Here is a 23,821-nt window from a genome sequence, read left to right on the forward strand (position 1 = left end):
CTTCAGTCTTGTGCCTACAGTAGATTTAGTAGCTGTCATTAAAAACGGAAGGGCTAAAATGAGTTTGAAAATGAATGAACGAATTGAGCTTTAAACCATGAATTTTGTTCTCTAGGTCACGTATTGAATTTCGAGGTCTTCACTCATCATTTGACATTGGGCTTGATATCAAGTCACTGATTGGATGTGGATATTTTTTTACTCAAAAAATGGAACAGAGAAGGCAACAAAAAAAAAAAAAAAACAGGATACAAATCATAGACTGTATATGAAGATGGACTTGAAATGACAGCTCCCCAAAAGTGAAGCCAAAACGTCTGGATCGGCTGGCTGCTGTATAGGTCATAAGCCCCGCCCTGCCACCCCCTCCATGTTAGCGGATGGGACATGGGCCAAATAACTTTTTCCCAAAGATGGTTTCTGTCATTTCAGGTAGCTCTCATGATGCTGATGTTTATTAATTTTTTCAGATCCATTTGGTTTTAATTTTACGTCGACCCCTTCACTAATGAATTCATGTGTTACAGAATTGAATGAACCAACAGGTTGTTGTTTTTTTGCAGGTCTAACAGCTGACGTATCAATGTACATATCCATGTGAGAAACGTGCAGGATACATGGTCCATGTATTGACAAAATTCATACACAAGCTATTAGCGTTTTACCTTCTTTTGAGGTGAGATAACCCTGCTGGGGCCATTTGTTTGGACACCTCCCTGATATACAAATACACTATGAGTAAGCAGATTGACCCTTTACACTGTTTGCTTCTTCTAAAATTGACCGGAACATCTCATTTGTGTGAGATAATGGCAGCATCCTTCAGTATGTAGTAATTTACTTCATCACAAATCCTAAACCTTTTTTTTTTCTTAACTACTACTATCTATTCATTAGTTATTCACATTTTGAAAACTTAAGAGGAAATCACGGTGAGAACATGACACAGCAGCAGTCAGCAAGGGTCTGATGACACATTAGCCGGCGATGAGCAGAAGGGAACACGGTTATAAAAAGAGGGAGGATCTGATTATGTATTCTCTGGGGATGCTGGAAGTCGGGGGGGGGGGGGGGGGGGGGTCCTGGTTAACTAGATTGGGGTAGCACTGGGGAGGGAGGGGGGGAGCAGTCCAGCTGGAAACGAAACAGATATGTGCCCACAAAATAACAGGTACCCCCCACCCACCCAACCTCAGCTGGTGCCACCATGAACCCTGAACCCTGACTTGACCTTGTCTACAAAGGCCACTCTCTCTGTCTCCGCCTAGGTCTCTCGCCCCCTTCCCCCCTTTTGTTTCCCCTCCCGCCGTCACTCAGCTTCCCCTCGGCGAGTCTTCCTCAAGGAGCCGAACAGCACTTCAGGGCAGCAGAGAGACAGGAGGAAAAAAAAAAAAGGAGGGGAGGTACAAATGTTACTGTACTTGCTGTGGCGGAAACGATTTGAAAATGAATAATGCTTTTTGAGTCCCTTGAGGCACTTATGTCTTTCTCACTTTCCCCTCTCCCTCTCGCTCTCCCTCTCTCTATTTGTGAGGGAGGTGTGGGGTGAGGCTGAATTAGCATAAAGGAACAAGCACAACAACAGCAGACTCTGAAAGAGCTAACCGGTGGGTGGATTAAGTATGTCATTGAATGGGGTTCTGTTGTAAATGATGGGGCGGGGTGGGACCTCATCCCCATCTGGTCTTTTTAAAGAATACCTTGTGGTAATTACCCCCCAGACAGCATTGTGGAGCGCCCTAGCCGTCCGGCCAGGTGCCTGCAAGCCCCGCTGCGTCCGGCCATTCACTGGCACTGCAGGCTGCCCTGCAGAAAATGGACCCAAGGTCACCACCTGATTTTTTTTTTTTTTTTTAGACTCCCACTTTACAGGGTTTTAGATAAATGCAAGCCCAGTGCAGCCTGGAGCCTATAATCCCAACATTACCAGGACCAACATTTTTCAATGTAAAGAGTGGAACTTGTGAGGGAGGGACATTGACATATAGATTTTTTTTTTTTCTGTCAACAAATATGTTCAAACTGGTCTGAAACAAACACCAAAAATCTCACCGCGTTGTTGTAACTGTTGCGACAGTGTTTATTCAGGGAGTGACAATAAATCCAGGATCTCTTCCCTCTTAGCTCCCTGGAGAGCCCCTCTCTGTTAGCTGAGTTTGTTTGGCCTCCCTCCTTCAGAAAAGAAAGTGTCTACTCACCACTCTTGACCCTCTTAAGGGAGAAGACAAGTCCAGAGAATGGCTCTGATAAAACTCCTGAGGGGGTTCCTCTGGTTCTTTATTTTTTCCTTTTATTTCTGGAACTGCTGCTTATGGACATGACAAGGAATTGATTTTATCTCACGGTGTGACTAAGGACAGGGCTCCTTTCTTTACAACTGGAGAAACACACACAACTGTCTTTAATCACTTTTTCAGAAGACGAGGAGCTGGGAGGAAACGTTGGCACCCCTTCTGTATACTGAATATATGTATATGTATATATGTATATACATATACATATATACATATATGTATATATATAGTCAGATACTGATACCGTAGTTCCTGGATTAAATAAAGACTTTGCCACTTTTATTCTAATTTATGAGGCAACGTTCTTTCAGGCGACATTCAACAACTTTGGCTTCTTTTTTCAATGAATCAAATACTGTACATTTTAGATAAAAAAAACAAAAAAGATGAGTTTGGTAAAACTCAGGTATCATGTCGGCGATTAAATCGGAAAAATGATACCCAGCCCTGTGTGCAGTGCACACCCTGTGCAACATGCACGAACATTTGTTTTTAGAAATGTATCTTTTGCGGAGCATAATTCAATTTTCAGTTCAATTCCATTTTATTTATATAGGCGCCGAATCACAACAAAAGTCATCTCATGACACTTTACAAATAGAGCAGGTCTAGACCGACTCTTTATAATGTTATTACAGAGACCCAACAGTTCCCACCATGAGCAAGCACTTTGGCAACAGTGGCAAGGAAGAACTTCCTTTTAAATAGCAATGTTATTATTAATTAATAACCATTACAAGAGTCTTCACTTACATGGGAGCAATGTATTATTTCTGAATACAACAAAATCACATGTTGAAGTATGGTGCTACGCTATATTAGAAAAGCACTTGTAGGTTGAAATTGTAATTTTTTTTGTAGAGTACCTTAATCAATGACTACATTGGCTTTGGTCCATGGCCTACCAGTGGTGAGCAGAGTGCTGTTCACTCAGTTCCCAGTTTGTGATTAACAGTGCTCCCAGTAAACAATAGGTTCTTGACCTTTGCCACCGACACATATAGAAGGTCCCCGGGCACTCATCAGCTTTTCAGCTTTATTCATGAAGCAAATACGGACAAATATAGAGCAGCCAAGGGCCTTAACTGTGCTACACCAGCTAATAAGAGTCGTCTACATAGAATGGTGGGGGTGGGGCAAGATAATGCTGGAGCATTGTTGCGCTCATCCAAGGACTAATTCAAAATGTCGGCCGGAGAGTAGCTGCATCCGATGCAGTCTGCCTTCATGAAGGTTATGATGCTCAGTTTGCGTTCAAACTGTTTTAGAGAGGCGTCGATTCAGCTGTATGATCATTTTGGAGGATATCGTTTGTGGTGCCATTGAAATGCATCACATTATACAGAGAGGTGTTTCTATTTTCTAGCCTACCCTCATTGATATAAATGGGGTGGACAAAAATAATAGAAACACCTGCAAGTATAACGCAATAGGGTAGGTATACCCTCTGGTTGAAATGAGTCAGTTATGGTGGTTTGGGTATCTGAGTAGGATGCTTCCTGGTTGGCTCCCTCCAGCTTCCTGGCACATCCAACTTGGTGTCGACCCTGGGGCAGTTTTGGACTGGAAACATTAGGAGAGAAGGGCCCCTGGGCTACCTCGTTCAGCCTGCTGCAACCATGAGCCAGCAGAAAATGGACAGTTGAGTGGATGGATGGATGGATGGATGGATGATCGTTATTGGGCAGGTTTACAAAAGGCAGTAATGGCAGCTTGTTTACTTAACAGCACGGCTGTCTCCGAACAGACAGGGATCGGTCTATAGGTGGCCTCCTGCGAGAGGCAACAACATTATTGATTCTTTATCCGGACAGACGAACTCACAGGGGCCCGGCTGCTCAGAGGGAAAGGTGTCATTTATCTGTTGTGACAAAGTACAGCCACTAAACACCGTCAATGTTCTGCTGCTTGTCTTCACAAATATCTGACCCAGTGACATTCACCGTACACTCAGGAATCGGCCAAGTGCGTCAATGCACACACACACACACAGTACACAGTAGTTAAAGGTCACACTATATAATAGTCAAAAACAACGGTTTTAGGTTTTTGTATTGAAGCAGCCTTAGGGTTGGAGACCCCAGTGAATCAATGTGTAGGAAAACTAGACGTGGATGTATACTGCATGTCTATATGCAAATGAAGGACCACAGTCCTTATAATTGTTAGCCTGCTGGGCGTCCAGTAGGCCAGGAACAGGAAATGAGTTGTTGTGCGAGGAGAACTTGCGGAGAACTGGGCAGATGTAGCGGTGACCGGCGTTAGCTAATATTTCAAGACTGATGACAAAAAAAAAAGACCTTGGTCTTGCTCTCATATTGCTGTTGCTTGTTAATTCTGAAGAGAGGTACTGCCTTACCATCCAGTTATATGGTCAGTGGTATTTCCAGACCTACCGCTGCATTGATATTGGACGATCCTGCAAACCCTGGATTATGTTCAATGTTGCAATAGTCTTTGCATAGCAGCCAGGGTATGGTTAAGGTTAGGGGGGAAAAAAGCAAACATTAACTGTTGGATTGTGATGGAAGACAAACTCCAATAACAACAGGGGACCCTTTGGACATTACACCATTCGCTCTTGGGGTCTTTTTTTTTTTTCCCTCTCCTGTGATCTGGTCTGGTCTGGTCTGGTGGAGCAGCAGGGTTGAACATGGTGCTCAACAGAGGACAGACTGACAAGCGTGAGCTACTCTCTGCAGGGCGGCCGCTGGCCATTATTGAATATTGACAACCGAGAGACATTCCTCAAGGGGACAAAAAGAGCTGAACAGCGGGAGCGGGGGGGGGGGGGGGGGGTCTTGGTGTCATAAATGTGTCTGGGAGCCCAAAGTATGTGTAATTGCCCCCCCCCCCCCCCCCCCCCCCCGCAAACCATCATTGGTTTGACCTAACTTGTTTCAGCACATCAGTTCCACCACGGCCCCTTTACCCAGTGCACATTTTTTTTATTATACTATCATATGCTTTTTTTTGTTTTGTTTTAATATTAATTTAAATGTTCACCTTTTTAAACCGTTTATTGGTCGGTCCTTAGCTTAAGCGTGTTTCAGGCCTTTTGCAAGGTTATTGCTGGATTATTACAGCATGTGGAAATAAAATGGCATCCATGCTTTGGAAAAGAGTTATCACTTTCAAAAAAAAACACGGTTTGCAGCAAGTGGGCAAAAGCATGCACATGCAGCCTTAAGGTCTAAAAATATCACTTGCACCCAGAATTAAAATGATTGACAGGAGTCACTTAACTTTTTGTTTCTGCGAAATGAAATGATGATGATCTGGACTTTGACTCATGCACTACGAGCAGAACATAATATGATTCCTGCCACTGTTTGTTGCATTTTTCATGGTTGGATGTAACTGCACAAAAAGTAGCTGGCATTATGACATCTGTCTTTTCCTAATATCTTCTTTTTTTTTTTTTTTTTTATCACAAAAATGAAATATTTGTGCTGAAACGTGTTTTTTTGCTGCATTGCATCACGTCACCGTCTTAAAATATAATGCAGGAGACCTTCCCTCGGCGCATGATAATCGATGCACGTTGGATGGTTCAGAGTGTTAATTATCACAGCAACAATTTTTTGCAACAACAGCTGCGGCTCCGGCGACAGAGTGCTATTTACCGCGCGGAGTAAAATTATGCAAGCACTAACACTTAAAAAATGTACAATTATAGCTTGGTGGCGATGTGTTGGTTACATACGCTCAATGTAATTAATGTTACTTAAAAACAGCAGAGAGACGCATCCCTGCCAAGGAAAACAGTGATAAGCACAATTTATAAATATATATATATATATACATATATATATAATTCACACCAGGCACAGTTAATTTATGCAGGGGTGAGATCTGTCCCTAAACAGTTGGGTGAAAATGGATTAGCCCACACAGAGGAGAGGAGAGGATTCATGTGCAAGCAGCAGTGTGATGCTTTGTCAGACGTCGGCTACATTAACACACCAGAGCAGGAAGCGCAAGTGTTTTCAGATGGAACTAGTTTGTTGTCTGCTGTTGTTCTTCGGCCGCAGAGAAAAGTGAAGCGATAGGTCGCGATGTGATTATTTGCCTACTTCAGCTCACACGTTCATGCGGCGAGTGATCTATTCTCGTTTTTGTTGATAAATCCTCAATGATAACAACAACAACTGTAAAACGCTAACTAAAGTGGCTGCTATCAGGGGGGTTAGCGAAGTATGTTGAGCCTTAAGCCCAGAGTTTTCACTGTCACAAAGGTGGCTCTCTTTTAAAGGTCCCATATTCTGCTAATTTCTAGCTCTATATTTTTATTCTGGGACTCCGCTAGAGAAGCTTTGCATGATTCACAGTTGAAAAAAGTCCTTATGTATCTTCTCCTGACCCTTTCTGCAGCCCCTCAGTTCCCCCCCTCTGTCTGAAACAAGCCGTTTGAGACAAACTGAACAACCTCCAAAAACTTGAAGAGTAGTTCCTGAGCAGTGCGCTCCAATAACTCAGACAGACTGAGCGGGTGGATGAGTGTCCCTGTACTTGGTGGGTGGTGCTGTGCCTGGATCAGATTACCTGCTGAGGGCGGCAACTGTAGAGTTGTGACATCACAACCTTATGGAAGTCCTGACGGCTCGTTTAAAGGCGCAGTGTCTGAATACGGGGCTGTGTTTCATTTCTCCATGGACTGATTGTTTTGAACCTTTCACAGTATTTATACAACACCTAGAGCTGCTTTATAATCAAACAAGACATGGACATCTCGCTTTCAACAATACAGGACCTTTAACATCACCATGGTAGCTAACGCTGCACACGAACCTGCTCCAGAGTTTCGATTTAACTCAGCTGTAAAGCACCACCCTTTTTACTCATTCTTTCCCAGGCGATATAGATTGTGACGTACATGCTCAACTGAAGGGAACACGTTACATATCATGTAAACCTGTTGAGCCACCGAACACAGCGGTGCAGTTACAGCAGTGCAAAAACCATATGCGCCCACATTGCCATGGGAACCTGCATTCAGTTGGTGATGCAGAAAATGCAGGAAAGTCCGACTTGTGTTTTCATGCTTGGTCCTGATTTGCTGTCCAGTCCGTTTTACACTGCTGGCATTGCAGCTAATAGAACACTGATTCGAAATTTGATGAGACCATTGGTATTTATCACAGAGCAACATTCAGTCAATAAAATTCATTTCACTTTGATTTGGCCAAAAATGAAATCATCTATCTTTCATTACAGGACTTTGTCAGACCTAAATGCTCCTCTTCAGTATTAAATATTCTGTATCAAATTGAAGTTTAAAGAGCTCTAATGTGCAGCTTTTCACGTTCGAAATAAACAGGAGGTATTGACAGAGCACTGAGTGGTAAAAGTTTCATAGCATGTGATGGCTCATTGGGCAAATGTTGACACTAAATACAACCAGAGAAAATGTTTTGCTCTTAGAAATAGTGCCAGATGTTTGTGCTGAACTTTACATTAGTTCGACTTCTCGCCGGGCTGCAGTGAAGTAGAAGTGTTCTCCAGGGGGTGTGTCTGTACACTGTGACGTCACTGATGGGTGTGGTCAGAGGAGTGAGAGAAAAGTCCAGTGAAAGTACTCCTTTCAGCTCGGTGTTGTTACTCTTTAACAGCATCAAATTGTTTTTTCCTGTTGTGTTGAAATAATGTGGGACTGAGAAGAGGGTTCATGGGCTACTTTTGGTTTACTTTTTGAATTATGGATATTATTTTATATAATAATATATAACAAAAGAAAAGAAAAGGACGGGAAAGTTGCATCGTTTATTTTGTTCATAACAAAACACGGTGACTTGGAATTTCACTCATTTTTTGGGCTTTGAGTTCACTAAAAACCAAAAAGAAATTATTCAGCAATTCAAATAGGTTTGATGTCACGACACCTGTCCATCTTTTAATATCTTTTTTTTGTTGTTGTTGTTGTTGCATGCTGCAAATATACGTCACGTCCCTAAAGAGGAGCAAAAATGTACCATACTGTCCTGACATGCTGTTGGCAACACTAACATGAATGCATGCATGCGCCTCTGCGTGCACAGATCAGATCACATGCATGAATGCAGACAGAGAAGCCGTTATATATCGGCCATTTAAATGATCTTAAAACTGAAGTCGGTGACATTTTAAAGACTGAAATGAGCAAGTGCCAATGTTCTACTCTGTGATTTTATTTCATCTTATTATATTTTATTTTTTGCACAACAATGGAGCTCTATGGAACAGAGGGATAAGGCTTTGATACACACACACAGACTTCACCTTTTCATTGTTGACAAAAAGAAAACACCAGACCCTGAAAGAAACTTAAAAAAAAAAAAAAAGGCCATGCACGGTATAATTCGCCGTCACCCGATCCTCAAAACATCATTAATTTCTAATTTCATTTTTTGAATTTTCTTTTTTTTGGCCACACACCGGCCTCAGCCATACATCACGTAACAACTCTTTCCCTACAAGCGAGGGTGAAATCTTGATTACACGCTGACTGTCAGCCGTTTCAACCTTTGATCTACGCCCCAGCGGTGGAGGCAGTTTGCAGGAAACACACACCGGAGCTTGAACCCTGGATAGAAGTCACACACAGTGGCAAGGAAGCGAAGTAAAAGGACCAAAAAAAAAAAAAAAAGAGAGACGTGCTGTTCACTGGGCTTTATTGATTCTGGTAGGGTGTTGAAAAGGTCTTTGGTCATGCCCTTACCAAAGGATACTAATTTGCTCGATCAAGTCTGTTGGAATATCGACTGGGAGGAGGCTGAGCGCCTGCCATTGTGTTGGCTTCAGCAGGGAGCTGGTCTGTGAAACAGGATTACTAGAGGTCAGGCAGCCAGTGAAAGGATTTCCATCACTTTCTGGGGGCTAATACAAAGGGGCGGGGCCCGGGAGACGTGATTGAGATGTTGAAGACCAGAGGGGAGGGAAAGCCCCCCACCCCACCCCACCCAACACACACACACCCACATGCAGATTTGCAGCCTGTTAATCTGTATGTTTCGTGGTCGCAGACACCCGGGAGGCTTTGTTTTCAGCCACAAAAGATATTCAAAGGGAACGGGTTTCCTCTTTTTCAAAGGGAATAAATGTCATATACTGATGATTTTAAATGATTTTGTTCCTCATCCAGTCTCAACCTGCTGATCCTCCGTAGGGTCACAATTAGCAGTTCAGGGACCCTTATCGTAGCATATTCGTCATCCATTTTGAGGAATCCATCAAATCAAATCAATATTCACATATTAACACATATTACTTGCATGTTTACACTGAAACGTTACATGTATTTCTACATCACAACGGCTCAACTCTGACAATTGGCTAAGAAAGCAGAAGAAGTCCATTTTCAAACAATATATATCAACTATGTTCATCCAAGTACTTGTTCGATTACGTAATCCACTAAGTATTGTTTCAAAGGCTTCTCCACATTCCCGGAATGTGTGAAGGTTATTGTTGTGATATGGGGGTGAGAAAAAAAACAAAAACATTGGGTTATTACATTATGACAATGTTTGCCTGGACTGGATCATACAAAATAAACAGCCGGAAGAAATCGCTTTGAACACATTTGTTCATTAAGTCAACGTATTTAATATTTAATTTAATCAGTTAGTGTTACGTTAAGGATGATTAAATTGGCATTTGACATTTGTGCATCGCTAAATCAATAAACAAGACGTTATGAAGTAAATAGATCTATTGATAAGCACAGAATATGTGAAATAAAATGTGAAACAAATTTAAAGGAACACTCATTGAACACTTTCAAACACTCGGCTGTTGTTCTGGAAAGTTTGTCTCTTTCTACTCTATGAAGAACGGCAACTGCCTCGAATTAGATCTGCAGGAAACTATTTCACACATGGAAAATGAGCAATTTGTGTGTTTCTCTTTAAATCATAACTGAATCTATGAACGTTACCAACCTCTAAAAAAAAAAATGTTTTAAGAACAATTTAACATCAGCTTAAAAATCTTGTTTTTGCTGACCTGCTGTAGTTCAACATCCGTGTTCCCCAGGGGGTGTGTCTGTACACTGTGACATCAGTGATGGGTGTGGTCAGAGAAAATACTCTTTAACAGCATCAAATTGTATTTTCTCTGTCGTCGTGTTGAATCAATTTGGGACCGAGAGCAGGGTTCAGGTGCTGAGGCCAAACTTTGGTTGACTTTCTGAATGATGGACTGTGCCTTTAAACTATTGTTTTGACCGTATGAAACATTACAGTTATGTCCACGTGTGTCATTGAAGGAGTTCATAGGTGGAAAATCTCTCTGTAGGTTTCTTGTACAATCACAATTGCAAACTGGCCTGGGGCCTGTTTGACAAAGCAGGTAGACCGAGATTAAACTGAAACTCTGAAGTTACTGTGTGCGTGAAAATGATCGGGGCTTTGCTGGCTACGAGCTACATGTTGCCATGATTAACCCATTAAAAACAATCAACAGTCAGCCTCTCTGAATATGAAATTGTTGTTGGTTGCAGCAGGTCCCTTTTATTGCTCAACCCTTCTGCTTGTTGTGTTCCCCTCGTGCGTGTCGTACCACTGTACAAACATCTCCATTGTAAGGTAGCTTTGGGGCACTGATAACCTCCAAAACCACATGAAACCCTAGCCTGGCATCTGAAGAGACCACAGACCATCACAGACATGACCCCTTTGTGGAAACAAGCCTTTCTCTCCATTGAGCAAACAGCCAATTAGCTATTATAGAGACTGACTGTGGAGGATGTGTGTGTGTGTGTGTGTGTGTGTGTGTGTGTCTGCTTTTTGTGGATGAGGTTGCAAGCCTCTTACCTCTATAGGTGGGACATCTGCTGAGGGTTTGTGTCCCTGGATAAGTACCAGCCGAGCACGAGCCCAGCACCTTTTCAACCTGATCACATAGGTATTTAGCTCTCGGCCCCGGCCAGTGTTTCTGTTTGTTTTATTTTCAGAGCAGGTGTTTTATAATCATTAGCGACTCCATTACGACCCCAGCTCTAAGTAGAAGACAAACAGTGGCCCGCGCATCCATTCTCAATGGAACCATCTGGTGGCAAGGAGGAAAAATGGCTGGTGTTTGGCGACCAGTGTTTGCCAATGGTCACATAATTGTGTTTCAGAGGAGAGGAGGCAGATAGCAGACACACTGAGCTGAAGTGCCGCGAGGGTTTTTTTATAGAATGTCTCCAACGTCTTTGTCTGCTCGGCCGACATCCTGGTGTTTGCATTCATCCGTTTTACAGTAGGGCTTTGCTTCACTAAATGTCCCTTTGTTTTATTTTCCAAGTGTTTTTTTGTTTTTTTTGCGGACAATAAATTTCACATTCACAGATCACACAGAGCTTCGGTGGGCCCAATGGCAACGAAACCAGGCTGCACAATGCGTCCAAGCGCACGTGTTTCTGCCCCGCTGTTTGTCAGCTACCTTTGCTCCATCGCTGTGAACGGGAGGCTGCTGCCAGTTTATTTAAAGGCACAGTTCATGGGACCAAAAAAAAGCAAAAAAAAACGAAAGAGCTGCTGCAGAGCTGCTTATTAGTCCCAAAATGTGTATGGACAGGTCATTTAATACGCAGACTGCAGGGGACTACAATTAAATGTAAGTCACAGATGTTTTGATATTGCATCTATGCATGCATATGTATGCGGGTGTATTATGTAGCATTATGTTTGAGGGCACAAAGAAATCTGTATACAGGTAGTTTTAGCTCAAACTGACACTAGATCTAAATCCGAGTTAATACACACAGTACCTGTAACATATGGTCCAAAACATACCGGCCTTATTTATCAATTTAATTTCATTCATTTGATTTTGTTCAAGGATGCGCAGCGCTAAACAGACAGGACAGGACATGATGGACATACAACAATATTATCACATAAGACTGTGTTAGCGCGAGGGCGCATGATAGGCAATTGTAATACAAGGAAAAGTGTTTACAATGCAAACGCAACGTAAATGATTAATAAATAAAATATGAGAATCGTTGAAATTGAAATATGTCACATTACTTTAAGCTGTGAGTACATGTGTGCACATATATGAGGATTTTTTTTTTCCTCTTAATTATGCATATTACATGGAAATGGTTTTTTTTTTAATTCCATTTCTCCTCAGATTATTTGATCTTTTTATGTAAATAAAGAAAACCCATTACATTTATTAAAACAAAACGAAAAAAAACTAACGCTACAACACTGGGGAAATAAAAATGTGAAACATTTTGACGCACGGAAAAAGTTCTTATTTTGCTTTTATTTATTTTTTTTTATACTGACTATTTGTGAATTTGATGAAAACCTGACACATCATGTGCAATTTTGACATTTGTTTGCAGCGCGGAGAGGGCTCAAGAGATGCACTGCTGCATTTAAATGGATAATAAACTGTACATGTGCGGTAGTAATAATCTGGTCAGTGGGGGTGGTGGGGGGAGGGGGGTTGCTGGGTTTGGACTCGTGACCTCAGCATTTGCGCTATCCTCGCTCTGGCCCTGAAGCTTGCTCAGAAGGCTCGTTTCACTTGTGTGTTTGTGTTTCAGTCATGTTGCCTCTCAGACGCCAGTGTGTTGTTTGTGTTTGCAGCAGCAGCGGCGGCGGCGGCTTGTGTACACCTTCCACGGGCCTCTCAGGGTTTGTGTTTGTTTGTGGGAAAAAAAGCTGTCAATGGTGATAATTATTCCAAACAAAATGCTGCAACCCACTACACATAATTATGCCACTGATGCTAATTACTGTGTTAGTTATTAACGACTCATTAAACAATTACGGTCACCGTCAATGATATGCTAATGAATTTCACATGAAACGTGTAAAAGTAACTACCCAGCAAGGTGATGGATGGAGGGCCAACAGACACTCACAGTTTCATTTCGTCGGGCCTGGATCTTAACAAGCAGCCCCACCTTTCTTTTAAGCATTAGCCGTCGCTATAATTACCAGTATTAGCGTTACTGCTGAACAGGCTTTTATTATTACTTATTCCTTTTTGCATTCAGATGCAGGTGAAAGAGCCGGGCTCAGTGGTGTACTTGCCTACTATCATTATTATATGTAAGAGTAAATATTACACAGGGCTGTCTCCTAAAAATGCTTTACTCCTAATTTTCAACAGAAAATACATTAATAAAGAAACATAGACATTTTTCTAACATAAGGAGGCATTTTTAATGTTGAACATATCCGCAAAATCATTCACTTTCAACATGTTTTCCTGTATATTTTTATAGTTCTGTCTGGTTCACGGTTTGGGAGACGAGGTAGTCTTGAAGCACGAGACGGGACACTGTTAACTTCTCTAATAATTCCACTTTTGTTGGGTATTCAATCTCTCGATTAAAAACACAGTATCATGTGTGTCCACACACAGTGTCGTGTGCCAGCGTTTTCCTGCTCGCGCCGAGGCGTGGCTCAACTCCTCACAGAGCTACGGCGGATAATACATACGTCTTTGCATTGTGTGCGTGCATGAGCGAGAAGGAGAGAGGGTGGAGTGGTGGTTTATATGGTCCCCGAGAAGCACGAACTGTTTCATCTAATGGCAAAATATCCCTCTATTTCAAGTTCCTGGAGTGAGGACCTTGGGCAAATTGATGTATGTCTCCTCCTCCTCCTCCTCCTCCTCCTCCTGGAGCTCTCCTCTTTTTTTTTTTTCTCCAGCAGCATTATGGGTGGTTATAAAATATTAATATGAGAGTGCATTTAGCGGAGAGCAGCTCGTATGGGTATTCTCTCATGACTCCCCATTCAGGTCACTGGGGAGCGCCTGCCTGTTTCTCTGCCTGCCTGATTTACTCTAAATGCAACATTAAAGATCCCCTTTCCTTTTGGAGGCTGCAGCAGGCATGATGCTGTCTTATATATATATATATATATATATATGTACACACACACACACACACACACACACACACACACACACTAAACACATGCGCCAAATCAAAAGCAGAATCATTGGTGTTGTCCAAGGCATCTGCCCAGAGATCTCAGTAGAGCAGCTCCCGAAAACGCTGATTGGAATAGACTGGGTGTCACATCCAGTTAAAACGCGAGACAGACAGCGCCACCCTCTGAGACACAACACACAAATACATAGCGTGCACATACACGGACACACACACACACACTAGTACACGAATGATGGAAACAAACAAGGAAGACCAAAAGAGCACACACACACACACAAAAAAAACGCAAACGCTAGAGTCCAAGTCTTTAGACATGGATCTCGGTGCATCAGTCATGGTATGATTATCTCACTTTCTTTTTTTTTTATGTCACATTTAAAAAAAAATTTCTCCATACTGAATGGAGAGGGTAAAACTGGAATAATGCTTCTCCGGGCTGCACATAGGCGAATGTGCACAGGGGGTTTGCATGGGTATGGCCGCGTGGCGCTTTCTGTTACACTTGCATTCCCGACTGGAGTTGAATCAACCAAGCAGCTTGCTCGACGCGGCCCCAACTGAGCAGAGAAGTGGAAGCGGGAGGGGGCGCTATTTGGGAGCCCCTCACAAGTCCTAATGTGTAGCACTCATATGTGTTATTGTTTACATAAACTGTTTTAAAGAGCGCCATAGCTAAGAAGAAAAAACAAAACGCCCATGGCTACGCCTGCTTTTTGTTGTAAGTAGTTTGCATATTGCTTGATATGACACACGTCATGTGTTGCAACCTGTAAAATGCTCCATTGAGCATGTTTGTGATCATTTTTCACATATCGATGGCCAAAGCGCAAAACCTCCTATCTGAAAAATGCACTTTTTTGAGAAAACTAAATAAAACTTGTTGTTTTCTTGCAGAATGCTATTTATTAAGGATACCCAATACATAATACACTGTTTTTGGACTATATTACTATATTATGTGTTAACAATACCGACTAGGTATTAGTGCCTCGCAAAGTGCACATTTTTTCCTGGATCATTTTGCAGATAGGAGGTTTTGCGCTTTGGCCATCGATATCTAATTTGTATGTGTGTTGTGTGTTTTGTTTGGGGGTCCAACATGCTGATACAGTATCCCACAGATACCATTGGAACGGTCAACATGCAGTATATAAAGGCCAGATCCAAAATAGTCAAAAACAGCCTGAAACATACAGGCCTCAGGTTGTCTCTGATTTGTTGGCGCGTCGTGCAGCATCACACGATGAGGTCGAAGACACGTTGGACACCATCTAACAGTTTGTCGTGGTGCTCTCTATGTAATACACGAAGGCACCTTTGAGCAGACTATGAGAAGAGTAATGTTACTGATCAGGCTCCATGGCTGTGGCCCCTCAGCTCGTCATGAAGTAAAGCTTCAGAGTCCTGCGACAGACGGCCATTATTTTGTGTGGTGTTGTCAGATTAAGAGTCAGTACCTGCTCAAAGGCCGTCACACTGGTGTCTGGCGCTGACAGTGACCTCTGCTGACTGCTGTGGTTTGAGCATGCACATCCATGCTCTTGTGAGAAACCAGTGGGAAAAAACGCAGATATAAAAGTACATTTCCCTACAGGAAAAAAACAAACAAAAACAAACTAAGACCAGGACCAGGAACCTTCTATTATTATTATATTATCTTTTACGGCATTTTTATGGCTACAAAGCTACTCTTTTAGAAAGAAGAAGAAGAAGTTTGATTATCAAATACTCAAAATACACAGAAGCACAAACCTGTTTTAAATGGTGATGAGCTTGTGTCTCGAGGCCCACTCAGGGAACGGCCGGGGCCCCCCAAAAATGACCAATTCCTCTGTTCATTTTAAAATGGTCATGATTATTTTATTCAAAGTTCACAGTCAGCCAGGGTCAGGCCGGTCAAGGCCTCCGTGTGGCACCGAGTCTCACGTAGCCAGACCTGTCTCCACACTTTGGACTACATTTTGCAAAACAGCGTCTGAGGGGATGTGATTTTACAACATTTACTGTTAAAAAACATAACTCGATCATCGGCGTCCTGGAGGTGAAGCCCGCCTATACTTACCCACATAGCAGTGGCCCCCCCCCCATGTTGTTTCTTCAGGCTGAGCTCAACCAGGCTCCACAGCCATAGGCCTGGCCACCGGGCGCTCACCAGCAGCCTCCAACTACATACACTACATCCTTTTCCACACAGGCAGGACCCAGACAACCAGATGAGGTTGAAACTCTTCTTGTTATGAGGCAAGAGTACAAACTTGACCCTGGGTGTGACTCTGGGCACTCGGGCTTGAATGTAAACTGCCTGTAGGTGTGAATTTGATTGCGAATGTAGCTGTCTGTTAACCCTACGGCACCTGACATGGTAATCTTTCATTACACTCCACTTACTAAGCATGCAGAGTGAAAACGATGAAAAGGGACTTGTGATCTGATATTTCGCCTGAATTCCGACATTGCTGCGTCGATAATTGCTGTTATTAGGCCGACGCAAGTTGAATGGAAGACTGCTGCTTCTACTCTGGCCAACAAAGAACATGGCGGCATATGGTGAAAATGCGGCATCATGTGTGATTTGGTGTAAACAGTGTGTGTGTGTGTGTGCCGCACACAGAATGGGTGAGGAGCTATTTTAAACAACCAGACAGCAGAAGGCTGAGAGCTGTGCTGCTCTTCAGGTGCTCAATAATTAACTGCGGGCTGCTCACAGAGTGCCGGTGATGCGGTGGAGGAAGTCAGGCAGAAGCTAGGAGCAGGGGGTGTGTGTGTACAGCCTGAGCACTGCATGTGTGTGTGTGTGTGTGTGTGTGTGTGTGTAGGGGGGGGGGGGGGGGGGGGGGGGGGGCGTGAGGGAGGTAGTAACATTGAATACACCCCTCTTGTGGCATGGCTTACTTGTTGCGACATCTGAAAATGAGTCCCTTTTGTTCATTATCATGTCCCTCTGATGAAGGCTAAGGTGGGACCCACCACCGCCCCCACCATCATGACTTGCACTGCACAGGGTCCGGGATGCTGATTACCGTCACCAACATGGGGGAGGTCCCACAGCACATCAGGATGGGGGGGGGATGAGCAGGATCCTGGTAGCCTTTTGTGTCGGCATTAAACTTTCAGATCGCGTGGGCCTGTTTTGCACGGCTGCTGATCCCCGGCTGATGCCGAGCTGGAAAGCAGCCATGGGCAACAGCATGTCAGACATCAGACTGCTGGTCTCTAGGTGCCACGGTGCCACAAACAAGTGTTGAATTAGACCCACTGGGACCTGAAGCTACATACGCTAACATCACCTCGATGCTGTTAAAATGGCTGTCGAACACCAGGACTCGAAGGTATGCGCTGCTGGCGCCTGGGACCGCTCAAATGCGGCCACAAGGAGATGCACACACGCTTACAGCTGCTGATGGGGGGAAAACATCCACACTCCAGTTTTGGGTTTAACCTGAGATGCAAACTGCACAATAAACATTGCTACCATCAAGTATTGTAGTAACTGATAATCAAGGTACGGCAAATTCCATGTACTTACAGACTTCTAGAACAGTTTTTCAGCTAAAATTCAAATCACACTGTCCCGAAAAACACGTGAGCGCACACAGAGCAGTGTCTCTTTTAGATGTGAGAGGGTGTCCAGACTGTGAGTCTTTTCAAAGTCTTCTAGTGTATGGTAGGCAGAGGACTGATCGGTTAAGGTGAGGGAAAGGTCGCGGCCGTGGCTAAAAGAAACACGACGGTGACTTTTAGGGGGAAATGGAATGCCGTCCCCGGTGTGACACGCCCAAACCAGTGATTACGGAAAAAAAAAAAAAAAAAGCTGGCAAAATTACCTCCTAACAAACATGGTCGTCCCCTCTCACTGACCCACACCCAGGCAAGCAGCAAAACAATGGGCGGATGGATTAAAAACGATTACGTAGACGGCTGACAGACCTTTATAACAGCAAGCTGAAGGTATTCGTTTTGAAACTCGAGTTGTTAAATGACCTGGGAGGGAATCTGGAGACATTATTGGGTGCCAATGTCAGAGAATTCGACATTTATCCAGATTTTATTTTTTTTTTTTTTAAACAGTGATCTCTACAGTACTTACCGGCATCTTTACCTTCAATAGAGACTCTTAATAGCATCCGCGAGATGTTATTAGGGCTTATTTGAATGTTTCTCATGCGTGACTAAATCCTTTCGGCACTGGTTTTAATACTTGCGCAAATCATTCCCACAAGTTCCACAGAACAGTGCTCCTCTTGAAGAAAGTTTTTTTTTTTTTTCCTTTTTGCTGTTGTGGTGAAATTAGGTCATAATGAGAGTCTGGCAGCCTAAACCTCCATTAGCCTACTTTCAGTGTCTTTTGACTGGCAACTGTCTGAATCCTACACACACACACACACACACACACACATGCACACACACACACGTATACACAGGAGCGCACCCCCACGAGTCTGTACATTAATAGAAGAAATGATATCTCTTCATTAAAGAATCATCTTTCTGAATGGACAGTCCCAGGCTTTGTGAATATAGGTCTCCTCATGACCAAAACCGCACCAATGCAATGAAAGAGGAGGGGGAGAAAAAAAAAAATGAAACATCCAAATTGCTACTTCAATCTCCAAGAGCTTTGAAGTGCTGTTTTCATCCCATTTTGACCAAAATAAATGTGTATTTTTATTATGGCATGTGTCGGGAGGTTGCTAATGGGTTTGGAATAAAAGACAACATTTTGATTCAGCCGGGCGCTGGTGGCACGGAGACCCTTTTTACTTCAGCTCATTTTAAAGCCGGAGCGCCGCTGCTCCCCTATCATTGGTTGATCAAGTCAAAGATGATGACCCACTCAGTGTTAATGCTTGTCTGCAGTTAGAAGTGATCCCCATGAACCAAATCAAAAGCCCGGCTCCCTGCTGAATAGATGCTCTGTCTTGTCTCGCTCTGCTGCCTACAGTTAGGGATCACAGCGACGTGTCCGAGTGAAAGGCACGAGGGCGGCCTGGTCAAGGCTGCTTTCTCCTCCTCAGGAGCAGACTTCACTGTTACCGGGGGGGGGGGGGGGGCAAGCTTATTCACGATCCGGTTGCAAGTCAAAGCCCGCCGAACAAAGCTGAGGAGCCGGTGAGGGGCTACTGTTAAGCTGTAAGACATTCTTCGCTTGCTGCTGCTGCTGCTGCTGCTGCTGCTGCGAAGACAAAAAAAAAAAAATGTCGTCATGTTTCATTGCAGCCGTGAAATAAAACATGTCAACTGTTATCCACGGGGACCTTTAAGGCTAACTTAAACAGGAACAGGTGATGGACTGGAAACTTTAACCTGTTTTAGTCATAAGACCTTCAAGAGTAAAACAGCCACAGATATCATCACATGTGGAATTTACATGGAATTATATTAGTAATAAAACTGCAGACGTTTACATGGAACACGAGTCTAACAGTGTCCAGGTTTCTGATCGTCAGGTCTGTTCATTTCTGTTTGTTTTGAAGTTGCAGTAATGCATGTTTTCTGCTGTTTTTGTCTCTACTAGCTGCAATAGAGTTGTTGCAAGGGTGGCGTATTTTTGTAGGCCAACCCGGAAGTTAGCGTCGCCCTGGTTCCCCTCGACAAAAAGCCAATGGGGTTCTTCCATGGGATTTTGGATTATCGCAGAAAATAAGCTCTGTGGCAAAACAAAAGGTTATGATACTTACACGTCTTGTTCGGCAAGATAATCTTCACTAATGAACACCACTTTCATGATCTTTGAAGCTTAAATGGAATCGCTAACGTTCGGCTATAAAGGAACTCCACCACGGTCGCATGACTTCAACGTCACCACCGCTAAGCTTCACTTTTAAGAGAATATAGATAGATATAGATATACAGACAGATAGATATAGAGTATAAACACAACGAGGCTGTAAAGGCGGATTAGTGAGTAGATGACTTTCCGTGTTCGGCACGAAGACGTTTAATGTCCGCGACAACCTCTGTAGCCTCATTTAGCCGCCTTTTTTAAGACACGTACAAGCTTCAAAATTCACGAGTGGGGGGTATCTACTGACCTTTTTTATATCGTAGAACAAAACCTTATTTCAGGCATCTAACCAAAAACCCACTGACTTCCAGACGAGGGAACCGTTAGTGTAAAAACGCCGACTCATTTCCGAGTTTTAGGACTCATTCCTGCAGAGCTCTGTGGGAGTAGTTTGTCATTTATGAATAAAATCACGAGAATTTGTCTCAAAAGTTAACAATACCGTTCATCCTCACAATACTTTTAACTCAATTTCAACGCGTACATCTTCATTACATTGTTTCTCACCATATTTGGCCATTTCATAGTGATGAGAAGTGATGAGTGATGTGTTTGCATGCAGACAGCATATTGTCTCTTTAGTATATAAATGAGTTTGTACAGTAGGATTATAGAGTAGAGATTTCACCCATTGCTTGTCATGGATGGACATGTCGTGTATGATCTGCTGGTGTTGTGCACTCACTATATGCCCAAGATAAGCATGTTTGTATTTTTTTTTCATCATTACGCATATAGTTTGTGCGAGGAGAGGCCCCTTTGTGCATCTGAAGGCTTTCCTTTCCCTCACGAACAAGAAGTTACCGCTAAACGCTTGTGGAAGTCATTTTCTGTTAAATGCATGTCCTTGAATTTAATGTTATTTTGTACATTTGGATGCAAAATGCAACCGGTACTTGAACCTCCACCGAGGGCTGCACAACCTCATCCTCATTATTCTGAAACTGACTATATCATTCAGTACTCAATGTAACCTCAACGGGTCAGGTCAACATAGCATCCAAAATACGGGCTTCTTGCTGGTAAGCATATGGTAATAAAAAAATAATAAAAAAGGAGACTGCATTTAATGTATAATGTATTCATTTACATTTTGCCCCATAAGTATGTTTTAAATAAACGAAAAAAGCTTCGCTCACAAGTTTGACTGTTGTAAGACTCTCAAACTCGGACGCGTTGGCACGAATGCATGTTCGGGTGGCATAATTTTTTCCCGTCAGAAATGACAATGGACTGGTGTGAAAGCAGCTTCTTGGCATAATATTCTAAAAGGCTTCGTGTGAAAACAGCTTTATTGGAGGAGGGGGAGACTAGCAATGTAAAGGAAACAGAATTTGCCTTTACTTAGCTATTGTACGCGAGTAAAAACGGAAGGAAAAGCGATGGCTTTTCTTGACTTGAGAATCAGTCTGCTGGGGGGGGGGGATTCTGAAATGACGTTATATTACATCCATTTAGCGGAAGCTTTCGTCTAAAGCGACTTATCAGCGGTTCAGCTGTGTGTTCAATGAGCAGATGTATATTGGTGGAGACGTGCACATCCGGCCGTCTGCAGAGAGATGATTAACGCCAGCAGCCGACAGCTCTCATGTAAACAATTCTCTCTCTTCTCTCTCACACAAAAACACTAGTTGGGCCTTTTGGCGGGGAGGGGGCACGGGCTCGGGTGATGATGAGAGCTATTTACGCATGTTCTCAGAACCACCTATTTTATCTGTTGCAGCTCCCGAAGGGCTCTTGAGGCTCTCACGGTGTTTGCCGAGATGAAAAATGGCAGAGTGCGCTGTTCCCGTGTTTGAGGCCTTCCTCTGCGCTCTGCCCCCCCCCCCCCCCCGGCTGTTGTCTCAATTTGTCAACCTTGGCGTCTTTATACACTATCCGAGCCCAAAACGTCGAATGTTACTTGAAAAGTTACTTCCTCTGTTAGACCTTCATAAATTTTGTGCCTTTTAGAGGGGGAAACAAGTAGAGCATAAAGGACAAGGACACCCCCACCCCACCCCTGCTCGTTTAAGGGGTGTAATTTATGCCTGTTTCCATGGTAACTATCTCCTTGGTCTTTGCTAAAGCAGTTACCTGACAGAGGTCCATTAGTAACCGTATCTTCTGCCTGTTAAGGAAATGCATGTGTATCAGTGCATACGGGCCGGCAGTCTAAACAGGGCATCCGTCAGATTGTCATTTTGCCACCTCTAAGTGATGTCTTCAAGTTTCCCCCGGGCAGAGGCTTAGCGCTCATGAGGAATGGCTTCTCTTTAGGCTGCGCCAAACCCTGGGGTAAGTGATGAGACGTCTGTTCAGTGTCAAAACTAAATGGAGTCTGAAAGCAAAGTAAAACTTCAGATGGTACGTAATACATGCATGACGTAATGTCAACGAGGTAAACCTGGGTCTTATTTCTGTAGTTTGGCCGTCATTCATCTTTAATTGCCTGGTGATGAAATGGCGAATCACAATAAAAGACCAATTCCCTGGATTTGAATTGGCAAGTTGAAGATATTTAGTTGGCTGATGTACAACGCGTGGATCAACAATGATGGTTTTGACAGAAAGAATGAGCAGGTGTAGCTAATGGATGGATGGAATTTTTACTATTATTATTATTATTTTTATCATTATTATTTTGTGTGTGGGGTGTGCACAAATATGCTTGCAGGGAAGACATATTTTTGTGGGCCAACCCAGAAGTTAGCATCGCCCTGACAAAAAGCCAATGGGATTCTTCCGTGGAATTTTGGATTATTGCAGACAATAAGCTCCGTGGCAAAACAAAAGTTTATGATACTTACATGTTTTGTTCAGCAAGATAATGAACACCATTTTTATGGTCTTTGAAGCATAAATGGAATCGCCAGAAGTAAAAAGCTAACGTTTAGGAACATCGCTAAGCTTCACTTTTAAGAGACTATAGACAGATATAGATATATAGACAGATAGATATAGAGAATAAAACGACGAGGCTGTAAAGGCGAACTAGTGAGTAGATGACTTTCCGTGTTCAGCATGAAGACGTTAATGTCCGCGACGACCTCTGTAGTCTCATTTAGCCGCTTGTTAGCAGCCGCCTTTTTTAAGACACGTAAAACCTCCACACTTTCAAAATTCACGAGTTGGGGTATCTACTGACGCCTTTTATGTCGTAGAACAAAAATGTTGAAATCTCTTAAGCTTGTGTATAACCACAGACCTTATTTCAGGCATCTGACCAAAAACCCATTGACTTCCAGGGAACCGGAAGGGTAAAAATGCTGACTCATTTCCAGCTTTTAGGACTCATTCCTGCAGCACCTCTATTATCTCCCCTAAATTCTAAAGAACATGCTGAAAAAGCCACGTTGCTCAATTCGATGGCTCGGTTTCAAAAAAACGGTTTATATTCACTTTTTTTCGTTACCATCTAAACATTATTTGCTGCTGCATTTCCCCCACAGCAATACGTCGGGTTTTTGACGTAATCTTAAATAGTGCTAAATCTCTCACACCGTTGCATTCGATGCATTGTAATTGCTCTACAATCACAGTGCAGTGATCCAAGTCCCGGACCCCGAATTTCAGAAAGTGCTGCTGTGATTTGTTTGTGTAGAGCAGAACTAAAATTCGAAGAGGTCCAGTTAGAGAAAATGTCCTCAAGCAAAGGCCCGGAACATCATAATGTCTAACTTGCGTTGTGATTTAGTGTGATTATATACTGAAGTAGCCTCGTAGTTGTATCAACGTCTGCATGTCATCAACAACTGACTGTCAAATCAAATAAAGAAAGTACCATTCAAAAACATTCCGACAATATTTATTGTCACTTAACATTGAACTATACAGATATATAACACTGTTGATATGTATAATGTTCTTCTC

Source organism: Enoplosus armatus, chromosome 4, assembly GCF_043641665.1.
Source record: "Enoplosus armatus isolate fEnoArm2 chromosome 4, fEnoArm2.hap1, whole genome shotgun sequence".
In the NCBI taxonomy this organism is placed as follows: domain Eukaryota; kingdom Metazoa; phylum Chordata; class Actinopteri; order Centrarchiformes; family Enoplosidae; genus Enoplosus; species Enoplosus armatus.